The sequence below is a fragment of the Electrophorus electricus genome, unplaced genomic scaffold, assembly GCF_041902795.1.
Source record: "Electrophorus electricus isolate QZ-2024a unplaced genomic scaffold, ASM4190279v1 Scaffold27, whole genome shotgun sequence".
Lineage (NCBI taxonomy): Eukaryota > Metazoa > Chordata > Actinopteri > Gymnotiformes > Gymnotidae > Electrophorus > Electrophorus electricus.
Window position 1 is genome coordinate 2,625,221 of NW_027658550.1, and position 13,361 is coordinate 2,638,581.

The following is a 13,361-nucleotide window of genomic DNA, read 5'->3' on the forward strand; positions in this document are numbered from 1 at the left end:
ATCGGTAAGTATGTATCTATCTATCTCTCTTTAGGTATGTATAGTTATTTATGTATCTGTATAGACAAATAGATAGATACATACCTACCGATACGTACCTATAGATAGATATCTATAGGTACGTATCGGTAGGTATGTATCTATCTATTTGTCTATAGGTATGTATAGTTATGTATGTATTTGTCTATCCATCTACAGGTATGTATCAGAAAGTATGTATCTATGTATTTATCTATCTGCACGTATGTATTGGTAGGTATGTACCTATCTATCTCTCTCTATAGTTATGTATTGTTATGTATGTATATGTCTATCCATCTGCAGGTATGTATCTATGTTTTTATCTATCTGCAGGTATGTATTGATAGGTATGTATCTATCTATCGCTCTTTAGGTATGTATAGTTGTTTATGTATCTGTCTATCCATCTATAGGTACGTATCGGTAGGTATGTGTCTATCTATCTATCTATAGGTATGTATATTTATGTATGTATCTGTCCATCCATCTGCAGGTATTTATCGGTAGGTTTGTGTCTATCTGTCTCTCTGTAGGTATATATATTTATGTATCTATCCATAGTCCATGCCACAGGTATCTAGAGCCACTCTGCTGGAACTGTGACTCTAGTTTCCTCCCATAGCGCTGATTCAGCTCTCTCACCGCCCTGTGCTTTCCGTATGCCACAGACTTGTACTTGTTCATGTTCCTGATGAGCCCCACGTTGTAGGCAGTAGTGTGAGAGTTCAGAGGCTTGCAGATGGTTTTTTTCTCACCCTGGTTGGGAAATGTCTTTATGGTGGCTCTTGGAATCATTTCGTCCACCAGTTTTCCAATAAACCCTCCTACTGCCTCCGTAAACTCGGTTAGGCACCATCAGCAGGTTTAGGGACCATCAGTAGGGTTAGGGACCCTCAACAGGGTTAGACACCATCAGTAGTGGGGTTTCTGTCCACAAAGTTTTTGCAGAATTGGAAAAAGCCCAAACACCCAAATATCACAAAAAGATTTTTACGCTAGGATGAGATGGAAAAGTCAGAATATTGCTAAAGTCAAAATGTGAAAAAGAGTTATGGAAAAAGGTTTTTTGAATAAACAATGATGTATCAAGCCAAAAAACTGAGCCATTTTGCTTGTTGAAATGCCAGCCCAAATCACGGTAGCCTATGTCATTTATACAGGGAGTGGGAGGTAAATCAGGAGTATGTAAAAATGATAGCTGAGTTGTAGAAGTATATTCATTTTTATCCCAGAGATGTTCTCAGTGAGCTCCACCTATATAAATCATCTCAATTTTTTGCAGCAAGGTGTGAAAATTGTCCATTGCCATCACTGATAAAGAAGAAAGAATCAAACCCCGGGTATTTAAATGAATCATTAACAGGAAATAAGGAGGGTAGTTGAATTGAACTGGCCATGTTGTTCAAAGATGTAAGAGCTGACCAGTTGGAAAAGTTGGACCAGTTAATCTCGTATCCTGAAAAGGACCTAAATGTGTCAAACAACTGCAGAAGGTGCACACTAACTCTCTAACTCTCCCCCTCTGTGATTTCTAGGTGTTTGCCATCAGCATGTACCTGAATGTCAACCTCAAAATTAAATTTATTTATTAATACAAATTTTTATTACTACTTCTTTTCCCACCAATTGCTTTACATCAGACACTGGACAAGTAATTTAAACCAATCATGATTAGACATTGAGGAGCTTAATTCAAGAAGTAGGCATCAATAGCATTCCATTCATAAACAAAATTATTAAAAAATTGAAATGTTATGAATACAATACAATAAGTACTACCTTGAATACTTGGTAGATTTCAAACAAAATTCTTAATTGCATCTATTCTCCCTATGATCAAACTTTATGGAACAATCCCATGTTTTTAATCAATAACAAACCCTTTGTATTTTGCACATGGAGGCAGAGAGGTATAATCAGCCGGGCACAGTTATTCTCTGGTATTTTCTTTGACGTCAGAAAAATACAACATACCAGATAACTGTCACTTTCAATTTGTACAAAGATGTTTTAAAGAAAACAGTCAATATCAGACACTTTTGTAACCATACTCCCCCTAGCCATATATATAACTACACTAAATTAAACCTCAGAAAATGTTAACACAAATACATAAACTCATAGCATCAAATAAATACAATATCTCACTCCTAGTTGAAAAATTGACCTCAGATATAAAAGAGGTGCTATCTCATCAGCTCTGACCCTACTGATGGTCCCTAACCCTGCTGTTACAGGCTTTGCTGAGCCTGCCCACCATTTAGTAGCGTTCCTGCTTGTTTTTAATTTTATTTTATTTTCATTTATTTTCTTTTGCTTCTATTTGAAGCTGCTTTGTTTTCTTTGTGTGTTTCATTAATAAATCGTCACTTAATGAGTACTGTTAATCGCGCCTTGTTCCTGATGATGTCACATTCAGCTTTTGTCCTTTCAGCGTCACTCTAGCATCTCCCACCATTCAGTGCAACCTGTTCCACATTCCAGGTCCATCAGCTCTGTGAATTTGCACCCATGTTTTGCCCCACAATCCCTTTACAACATCTTACTGCTGTTTGCACATTATACTGAGTCTACTGGATAAAGGCTGATATTAGTAAAAAATATTGTGATATTGTCGTTCCTAAATCCCCAGTCAGCTAGTTGTAAAACTGAACCTTCAAATATAAAATCCTGTAGAGGTCTGCATACAAACAATGACGTATGTGACATCACTAATGAAAATTGAAAAATAAAATCAATGTCCCCCTAAAGTGCAGCCAAAGAATACTGGCCAGGGCATTAAAAAAATAAAATAAATAAAATGACATTTTTAGACTACTTTCAAGTTATTCTAACAAAATAGGGCTACTTCACATTAATTATGTAGTAAATGGTGACTTGTCATTTCTATCGTAACACTACACCTGCTGACCTGCTGGTTGGTTGAATGCAAGGAGAGTGACTGACTGAACACACACACACAAGCAGAAGAACCAGGAGGTGTAGGATGGAGAGACACATGGAGGATGTTGTAAGGAAAAATAGGACCCAAAGATGTAGTTTTTAAAGTTTATCACTCTTTTACCATCATCATATACAAACTTAGAAGACAGATACTGCTCATTTTGGAGAACAGATTAAGTGACTATTTTTGCAGTGTAGACGTCACAACGTGTGGTTCTAGTACTACCACTGTGAACTACTCTGACAGCTAATTACTAAATGTGTCTAGAAATGCACATTTCACACCAAAAAACTCTTAATAACTTTGTTTATGTCTAAATCATTGAATGATAAAGAAAATTAGTCAAATCCATGAAGTTCCCCTTTAACTTTAGGAGCATGCTCATAGCTAGCTATGAGGTCACTGAGGTCCACACCTTGGTCATTTTCAGAGCTAAAAATTAAATTTTACCGAGAAGAGTGCATTCTTAACTTGGTTTAGACCTGTTATTTAGTGCCAGCTATGTGTGCGAGAACACAGCAGCCCCTGATGGCATCAGCACCTCCACTGACAGAATTCTAATTGACATACATTGACAGCAACACTGCAACAGGTGGCTTGTGTGAACTGGCAGACAGCGTAGCATTTAGTAAGACCAAGCAATGATTCATTAGACCATTATCTACAAGAAACATTCAGAACAGTACCCTGTGTAATATGGAACAGTAACAGTATAATATGTGTACTCTGGCTATGAAGACAAGCCTATTTTTTGCATATTAGTAGGTTAGCTAATGTTTCATAAATTGTTACTGATTAAAAAACAGCTTATAAAAGGAAAGGGTTAAGGTAGTAAAATGACAAGAAGGCTACAAAATAATTGTTTTACAACAATGGCTAAGTAAGGCCTCGCTGTAAATGTCTCCTTTTACATCTGCCTCATCTAGGAAATGATGCAATTGTTCATGATAGTCACAGATACGTGACTCACATGGTAGAAATATTTACAAAGTGGAAGTGATATTAATTAAACACTGGAATAGTTTTCATAATGTTCATTTTTCTACTTTTTACAATAATGTTTGCATGGAACGTAGGTGTGAGCTAACAGTAGCTAGTTTACGGAGAAGATAGCTAGCTAGTTGGTATATAGCATTTTTTACAACAGCTATTGTCACAAATATAGTGTTATGATCACCTCAATAAATTGGCAATCAAAAATGATAAGATTACTTGGGGCACCTGTAAGGTGCGGCGGCCCGAGTGCCGTAGGGCGAGGGGCAGGATGCACAGACTCTACCGACTGGGACGAACATTTATTAACAAACGACACAATGGCACGCTTATCACAAACAAGGAACATGAAATGGTTAAAGTTAAACAAACACGATACACAAGAATACATCTAACAAACACATTACATTCAGACATTACGCCAACAATAACCAACATCCTGCACACTTTAACACGCGTTTATATACATTAAGGTGCAGGTGTATATACGAGGTGCAGGTGTGGTTACAGACAAGACAGTCCTCCCACTGCACATGGCGGGTCGAACCACGTGAATCGCGGGAGGCGAGCGTTCCGTGACAGAACCCCCTCCCAAGGGGCGCGGATCCCGACGCATCCGTCCAATGAACGTGAACCTCCAGGTACCGTGTACACGTACACACAAACACAGCATGGCAGTGCCCGGCGCCCAGGCGGGCCAGGTGCCGCCAGCAAGAGAGACCTCGCGGGGAGAGAGAGAAAGGCAGCTTCCCTGCCTCTCTCGGGGCAGTCCGGTACACTCCACCACACGTTGCGCCTGTAAACACAAAAGGCGCAAACAGAAACACACAATAGCACCAACACACAAACACAAGGCGCTGTGACGTGGCGCCCGCCGTCCCCGCAGGCTCCTTGACGTGTCCGTGGCCTCAGCGGACACGCGGGGGTGCACGTCCGCCCCGGTTCCAGACATCCCTAAACGGTCCTCCTCTTTCCCGCCGCTCTAAGAGCGTCCCAGAGGCGGGTTGCCTCTGAGGCTTTGGGCAGACCTTTCCAGTTTCGCTGGCGAGTCAGCTGAGGAGAAGGGTCTTGGGAGATCCCGCTGGCTCCACGCAACCGCCCTCTTTCTGGTGGTTGTGGTGCCCCTCGGTCCTCCCTGGCCCGGGCTCAACCGCCTGAGGCCCCCCCCAAGAAATTCCTGGGGCTGTTCCCCTCTACCTCCGGAGAAGACGCAGACAACGGTCCTCTCCCCAATATCCTGGGATCCAGGCAAAGGTGCAGAGGATGTTCATGCACCCCCCGCTAGGAATTACTTTTTTTGTCGAGGGAGAGTGCGTGCTGTAGCGGTTGGTTATTCTGTAACGTGTGCTGTAACATAGTCAATGTTCACTGTATTAGTGTTCACCGTATGTGTTTAATGTTAATCGTTTCTTGTTTGTATCAGTCGTGAGTGATTCTTGTGAGTGCCGTTAGTGTTTCATGTTAAATGTGAATAAATGTTCGTCCCAGTCGGAGGAGTCTGTGCGTCCTGCCGCTCCCCCTACGGCACTCGGGCCACCGCACGTTACCGCACCACTCTGATTAGCAGGGAAAATTAATGAATTAATTATTATTTAAGGACTATGTTAAATCAGTCTTGACTCATAAAGTCACAAGTTCAACAATGTGATTATTACTTCTGAAACCCTAACTAAATAAATAAATATGGCAGTGTCTTTACTTAAAATTCAAAAAAATCCATCAACCCATTGTATAGAGTACATTGTATTAACAGAAAACTTTTTATCCATCCAATTTGTGTTTGCAGATGTCAAAACAATATGGATCCATATTCACTGTGTATTTTGGTCCAAAGAAAGTAGTTGTCCTGACAGGATATCAAACTGTCAAACAAGCACTGGTGAATCATGCAGAAGAATTTGGAGACAAGAGACATCAGTCCCATATTCTATGACTTCAGCCAAGGATTCAGAAAACCTTATTCAGCCAATTTAGATGATGGAATGTGTGTGTGAGTTGATCATGGTACTATTTAAATTTTAATTAGGTAAATTATTTGTTTTTCATTCATTATTTATTTACTTTTTTGTTTTGATTTTTTTCAGAATAGATGGTGACTAGACTTCAGAAGAGTCCTAATAAGGAGCCTCCTGCTATTGAATATATTAGCCCAGGGTAATCTGTAGATAAACTACACCCTGTATGTTAATAGTGACTATGTGGAAATGTTCAAGTAGTGGTGTGCTGCCAAGAACTAATACTAAGGACTAACTGTTTCACATCCTGTTTAAGAGCCTTATAGGAGGGTAGAAACTGTTCATCAGCACAGAATGAGGTAGACTTCAGGAAACTAACTAGGAAGTAACAGAGACAATGACAGCAACAGCAACACCAAATCTAAACACAACTGGCAAACCAAAATAACCGACAAACTGGAAAGCAAAACAGGGCTTAAATAACCAAGACTGATGAAGATCCAGATAAACATTACCAGACACGGGTGAACATAATTACAGCTGGGGATACAGGCTCGGGGGTGGAACAGAACGAAACCAAAACAAGAGCTTGACAAAACCGAGCCAAGTATACCAGGGACAGAAACCAAACCAAGCACGTAAATATGTCGCCGTGGGAACTGCGATGCCTGTGACACACAGTGAGCAGGCTGTGTGCTGGGTGGCTACTGTCTAGCTGCATCATTTTCATTTTCCCCAAGCAGCAGGACTGATGGCTATCCTGTAAGGCTGGAGGTTTGTGGCCTATGATGGATTCTGCAGTCCTCACTACTCTCTGGAGGACCTTCAGTCACTTGCAGTGCAGCTGCAGTACCAGACAGTGATGCAACCTGTGGGTTTGCTCTCTGTTTTAGATCTATAAAAGGTGGTGAAAATGTCAGGCGGCAGGCCAAACCTCCTGAACCTTCACAGAAAGAAGAGGTGCTGTTGGGCTGATCTCACCAGTGTGTTGGTGTGGTTGAACCAGGTGAGGTCATCTGTGAGGTGTATACCGAAAAACTCAACCGACTCTTTCCCCTTGGGATACGTTGATGTATAGGCGAGAGTGACCACCCAAATGCAGCTTCCTGTAGTCCACAATCATCTCCTTCATTTTACTGACATTGAGCTGGAGGATGTTGTCGTAGCAACACTTTGATAGAGCACTAACCTTGTCTCTGTAGGTTGACTTGTCTCCCCTTGTGATGAGGCCTAGGATGGTTGTGCTATCAGCAAACTTGAAGATGATGTTAGATGTGTGTTTGGCTACACAGTCATGTGTAAATGGGGAGTACAGGAGGGGGCTGAGCACACAACCCTGTGGAGCCCCTGTGCTCAGAGTCAGTGTTGAAGAGAAGCTGTTTTCTACTTTCCCCACCTTGGGTCTGCATATCAGGTAGTCCAGTATCCAATTGTGGACCAGGTACCTTGCGTGGGTTAACTGCCTTAAAGGATCTGACCTCCTCAGACACAAAGCTCTCCTGATCTACTGGGAGTTTTGCAGCAAGGGGGATGTTTTCCTCAAACCGAGCATAATGAACATTTAGCTTCTCTGCAAGTGAGGAGGTCAACCCCCCTATCACAGTACCAACTTCCTTTGTAGTCAGTGATCATGCAAAGTCTATTCCACATATGTCTGAGAATTCATTGATGTTAGTGCCAGCTGTGTCACAAAATATCCACCAGTCTGTGGTTTCAAAGCAGTCCTGAAGTGTGAAGGTGGCCTCTGCACTCCATTGATAGACTGATCAGAAAACCTTTTTTCCTGTTTGAGTTTTGTCGGTATGCAGGCAGGATAAGGATGGAGGTGTGATCAGATTTTCCAAAAGAAGGGCAGGGGAGGTGTTTATATCCTGAAGGAGAAGTCACCCAGAGTGACACCAACAAGGGAAACATTAATAAAACAAGATTCATGGTGAAAGAGCATGACTAAAGTGTAAGAGAAGAATTAGGAGAAAAGGGGAAACCGTTGTGAAACAGCCAGAGGGAAGCCAGGCCAGCAATGTTCTTCATAAAAGGCCATTTTCTGAAGACAATTATTATTTTATGTTATTTTCCTTATTAATCATGGTTATAATTTGGTTTTGCACTGGAATAGATCATAAGCAGTTTCCCAATGTGTGTTTCATCATGAATACCTGTTTTATATAAATATTGTAAAAACATGCAGTTGTCTCACAGTTAAGATGAAAAACCATTCTGCATTTTGTGTTTACATTTACATTTATGGCATTTCGCTGACATTTAGCTGTTTAACAACAAAGGTTTAATGATTTCTGTTTATGATCAAGGAATTCTGTTTTCTAATGGTGAGAACTGGAAAGAGATGAGGCGCTTTGCCCTTAGCACCCTGCAGGACTTTGGGCAGGGCAAGAGAGGGAGTGAAGAGAGAATCATAGAAGAGATGTGGAATTTGAGGGAAGTGGTGGAGAACTTTAAGGGTAAGAGACATAAGTATATATTTTCTATTTTACTCTTACCAGAAGTAACTATTTTTTGTAGTTGAGCCAAAAATGTAATTATCCAAATTATCCATAATGTAATTATCCATTTATCCAAAATGTAATATATGGGAACATTTAACATCCTGTTATTGGTTATTGTATAAATGCCTCAAATATCACCTCAGCCATTGTATATGGAAGCAGGTTTGAATACAGTGATCCTCGGTTCCAAAACATGGTAAACCGAAGCAATGAGAATATCAGGATCACTGGTTCAGCTTCTATACAGGTACCCTGCTATGTTTTTGAATAAGCAAGAGACACAAAGATAGGATGATGTATGGATAAATGTAGGAGGCACATAACAAAATGTTAATCTGTGTGTTTGTAGCTTTACAATATGTTCCCCTGGCTTCGGCTCTGGCTAAAGGACTGGAAAATTATCATGGCAAACTGTGAAAAAACTCTGAAGGATATAATGCAGCTTGTGCACAGCCTCCAGGAGACCCTGAACCCTCAGGAGTGCAGAGGCTTTATTGACTGTTTTCTAGCATGCAAACAAAACGTGGTATGTCCTTCTTGTGCTGTATACAGAAATGCTTAATGTGTCAAGTTTTATCTTGTACATAGTGCATATACAACCACTCATATTTTGGAGTATCCATATGACCTCTGTAGTGGTATGAACTCCTAATTTATAATTCTGCACTCATCAAATTTGTTATAGTTATAGTAAATTAATGGGGCACCATCGCATATGGAAATATTTTAATCAGTCTCAACTGGAAGTCGCAAGTTGTCTAACTCGTGATCATCCACCACAGGTTAGAAATGCCACCAGTGAAGCCACAAACTTGACAGCTAATGGAACGTTGAACTAATCAGCAATTGCATAGTGTATAATACATTGAAGAATAGAGGGAATAAAGAGAGAAACCAGATAAAACAAATGAGAATATTTGTTTAGAAAACAAAAGTAATCTACAGGACTAACTAGAAGACGACTCAATCTGACCTTTAATCAATAGGCAACTTAAGTTAATTTATATAGCACTTTTCATATACTGTGGCAATTCAAAGTGCTTCAGTAGCACTATCTGGCTGCCAAATGGTGAAACAGAAAACTCTCGTTTGCATCTCAGTGGGAGATTTTGAGTTTGATCAACAATCGATAGGATGTTTAGCAACTAATCACCAATTCTAAAGGAATTAATGTATTGATTCATATAGGTAATATCATTTTTAAAAACAGACAGGATAAATGAGAATAAAGGTCATACAGGGATCCCTAATAACTGACAGCATTACCTAGAGAACTACTAGATGTGAAGTTTAATTGCTAGTACTACAGTAAGTGGAAGCAGTAGTGGAAAGACTAACAAAATTAACATGTTTTGCTTAATTGACTATACTTGCACAAGGAGCTCTATGAGTGTGGGAAGCCTGATTGTCACACTGTGTAAAGGAATTCCCTGTTCGCTATGTCACAAGAATGACAACATCAAAGTTGGCTTTCAAAAGGCCGTTATCACTTCTTATTATGGGGCATTTGGACAGTTCCAGCAGCCTGGAACATTGTCCATGTGTGCGTGATGCTCTGTGTGGGACAAAAACAAGCACACAAAAATCACACAATTCACAATACAGATAGGGGCAATATTCATGGGAGACAGGAATGTCTTTCCCTTGCTCCAAAGCAAGTTCAGTCATGAACTGTCAAACACCTGTTTCAAGCTTGGTATACACCTCTTTAACTGGTGTTTAAACATTGATAATAGCAGTATTTATACACATTGCGTTTACAATTGGCAGAGTGTCCTTGATTGACTCTCTTAATTCAGTGGAAAGTTAAATGTAACACTGTTCAGATTGCAGAAAATAAAATTAAAAATAACACAAATGTACGATGAATGTGAAGACCCACTGTGCTGCAAATGAAACGTGATGCAAAATCAAAAAACGCATGCAACTTCAGAAACCCTGCAAATAACAGCTACAACACGACGGACATGTTTCTGAGGACACGGAGAGGGAATGGACTCCTATGAGACCAGTGGTGACCGAGTAGCTAATGAAAAATATTTATATTTGTGATTACCATGGTTATATCGTTTGTTATGGATTATGTTGATACAGAATGAACAACTGATCTATTCATGCTCAGCAGTTTTGCATATTTAATTCTGCTAGGTTGTAATGCAGCTTTAAAGAACGCTGATGAAAAAAAAAATCCCATTTAACGCGACTATGTTTCTGGCTTAATACGTAGTTAGTTAGCTAGCTAGCTAGCTACCTTCAGAGTGTGTTACTAATTTACAGGATACACTATGTTTTTGTTCAGGTTTGATAGTTTAACTGGTCTGCTACAGTGACCATCTTGTCAATTGTCTTATTCTTACTAGTTAATCTCAAGTGTGTTGTTTTTACATACATACAAAATATGGTTTGAAATCAATAACGCTCTAAAAGTAGGTATATGGACAGAAACCTAGTTGTATTCGACAGAATCTCTTTAGGCTGAACTGGAGTTTAAAATAGTAACACACTCTGAATGCATCTAGCTAGTTATTAACTGGCAGGATCAGGTTTATATTTCTGTTAGTTGGGATTTTGTTTTATCAGTGTTCTTTAAGGCTGCATTCTTTACAACCAAACATGTGCAAGAATGCAAAGCACAAATAGGCCAATTGTTCATTCTGTACCACCAGTGACAAAACTTTGGAAATCACAAATATAAATTACTTTTCACTGGCTGTTTGGTTGAATAACCCCTTTTTGTGTCCCCCTGAAACAACACTTTCATTGTGTTGTGACTGGATTTGTAGCATTTCTGAAGTTGCATGTGTTTTTTGAATTTGCACTGCATTTCTGAAATGTAGCATATGTTGTCATTTTGAATAAAATGTTTTTGGAATTTGTATAACATTCATGAATTTGCATTGCATTTCTGAAATGTAGCACATGTGTTTTGATGAATGTGTTTAATGTAGTTGCAGCATGTTGGGTCTTCCTGGCCACCATACAAATGAACATGGATGAAACAATGGCTTAAGTTGGCAAGCATAAATGGAACCTTATGATTTTAAGCTTCTTTATAGGTTTTAGCACAGCAAAACTGGTTCCTTAAAAATATAAATAAAATGGGACTTCTTAAGAAAACCTTTTCATGCTTGTTGAATTGGTTCACTGTTAGGCCAGCTGATTAGGCTTGGTATGGAAAAAGCCAGTGGTTTGATGGTTTTCAAACATCTCTCTATATGATCCCTGGTATTACTCAGTTGTACTCTGATGGAAGAAAGTGGTCTCTTATGTTGGCTGACTAATTGATCCCTTCTGATTATTGGTTAGGAGGCTGGAAAAAAGAACTCATTGTTCCATGCACAGAATCTCCTTCAAACTGTTTCCAACCTGTTTGCTGCTGGTACTGAGACAACCAGCACAACGCTCCACTGGGGCATTCTGCTTAATGGCCAAGTACCCCCACATACAAGGTAAGAATTCCAACTGCAATGTGAATATCCAGTGTCCAAGACATTTCTCCAATGAGGAAGACAAAGAGGTGCTTGATGGTGTTTGAGGGTTTACCATGGTTGCTTCTTGTATTTGTTTATATTGTAATATTGAAAGAGTTGATTGCTTTTGTCTTCTTAAAAACACGAGACAATATCTTCTGTTGTGCTCCAGATCAGGTACAAGAGGAGATTGACAGGGAGGTTGGAGGCCGCCAGCCAGTGCTGGATGACCACAAGAACCTGCCTTACACAGATGCAGTCATCCATGAGACACAGAGACTGGCAGACATAGTACCCATGAGTCTCCCTCACACCACTACCTGTGATATTAACTTCCAAGGCTTCTTCATCAAGAAGGTCAGGCTGTTAGATTAACTGAGAAGAGTCTAAAAGCAATACAACAAAAGCATGCATAGGATAAAATTATTAAATGTACGTAGGAGACTGAGAGCTGAAACTGGCTGGTTTATAAATATAACAAAGACATGACAAAATGGCTGCGTAAATTTAAATTTTGCACTGTTGTCATACCAGAGAAAGCTGTCACTAGCTTCCTGCTTAAGCTAAAACTGTGATTCTTTGCAGGGAACCTGTGTATTTGCTCTTTTGACATCCGTGTTGAAGGATGAGAATGAGTGGGAGAGCCCTTACACTTTTAATCCAGGACACTTCCTCGATGAGTAGGGACACTTCATTAAGAGAGATGCCTTCATGCCCTTCTGTGGAGGTGCACTGAAATCATTTTCTGTCATTGATCTGGTGCTCCAGATTTCATGTTGTACTTTAAATGTCTGTCTGTGTGTCTGTTAAGGGCGTAGGGTGTGTCTGGGAGAGAGTCTGGCCAGGATGGAGCTGTTCCTCTTCTTCGCCACTCTTCTGCAGCACTTTCGTTTCACCTGGCGTGTCTGAGGAACAGTTGGACCTCATGCCAGCTGTGGGCTTCACGTTGACCCCTCTCCCCATAAGCTCAGCGCAGTAAACTACTTGGCATAATCCATTCACTTTTAACATGTAAGGGTAGTATTTACATTCAAGGTTGGAATAATATTGGCAAAATACTATTTAAAAATTCACAGGCACTGGTGCAACCTGGATTTCAAAGTTCATCACACGTGACCAACACATTCACATGTAACTCACTTATCTGCCCCAACACTTGGCACCTAAAATTAAACCCTCATCATTCATATTGCTGAGTAACATTCAGTTTTATAATAAATGTATGATTTCTTATATGTGAATGAACCTTAATAATTTACAGTAAATATTAACAGTGCTTTTAGTTTTTCATGCCAAGTCAAGTTCATAGTCATCCCTCAGTATAATTCGTATATACATTATTACAAATGTTTCATCTGACAGTAGTGTGACACATATGAACAACATGGGAAGTCTGCCTCTGTTTTGCCATAATCTTCAAATAAAGTCTAATATTTCTACTGCACAAGGTATGATGCATTTCACTGTAAACACT

General features: G+C 39.9%; 1 pseudogene; it reads left to right on the top strand.

The window, feature by feature from the left end:
* Window positions 1-8,257: 8,257 nt before the first annotated feature.
* The window catches only part of LOC145655525 (cytochrome P450 2K1-like), a 43,836-nt pseudogene continuing 38,732 nt past the window's right edge, over window positions 8,258-13,361 (top strand).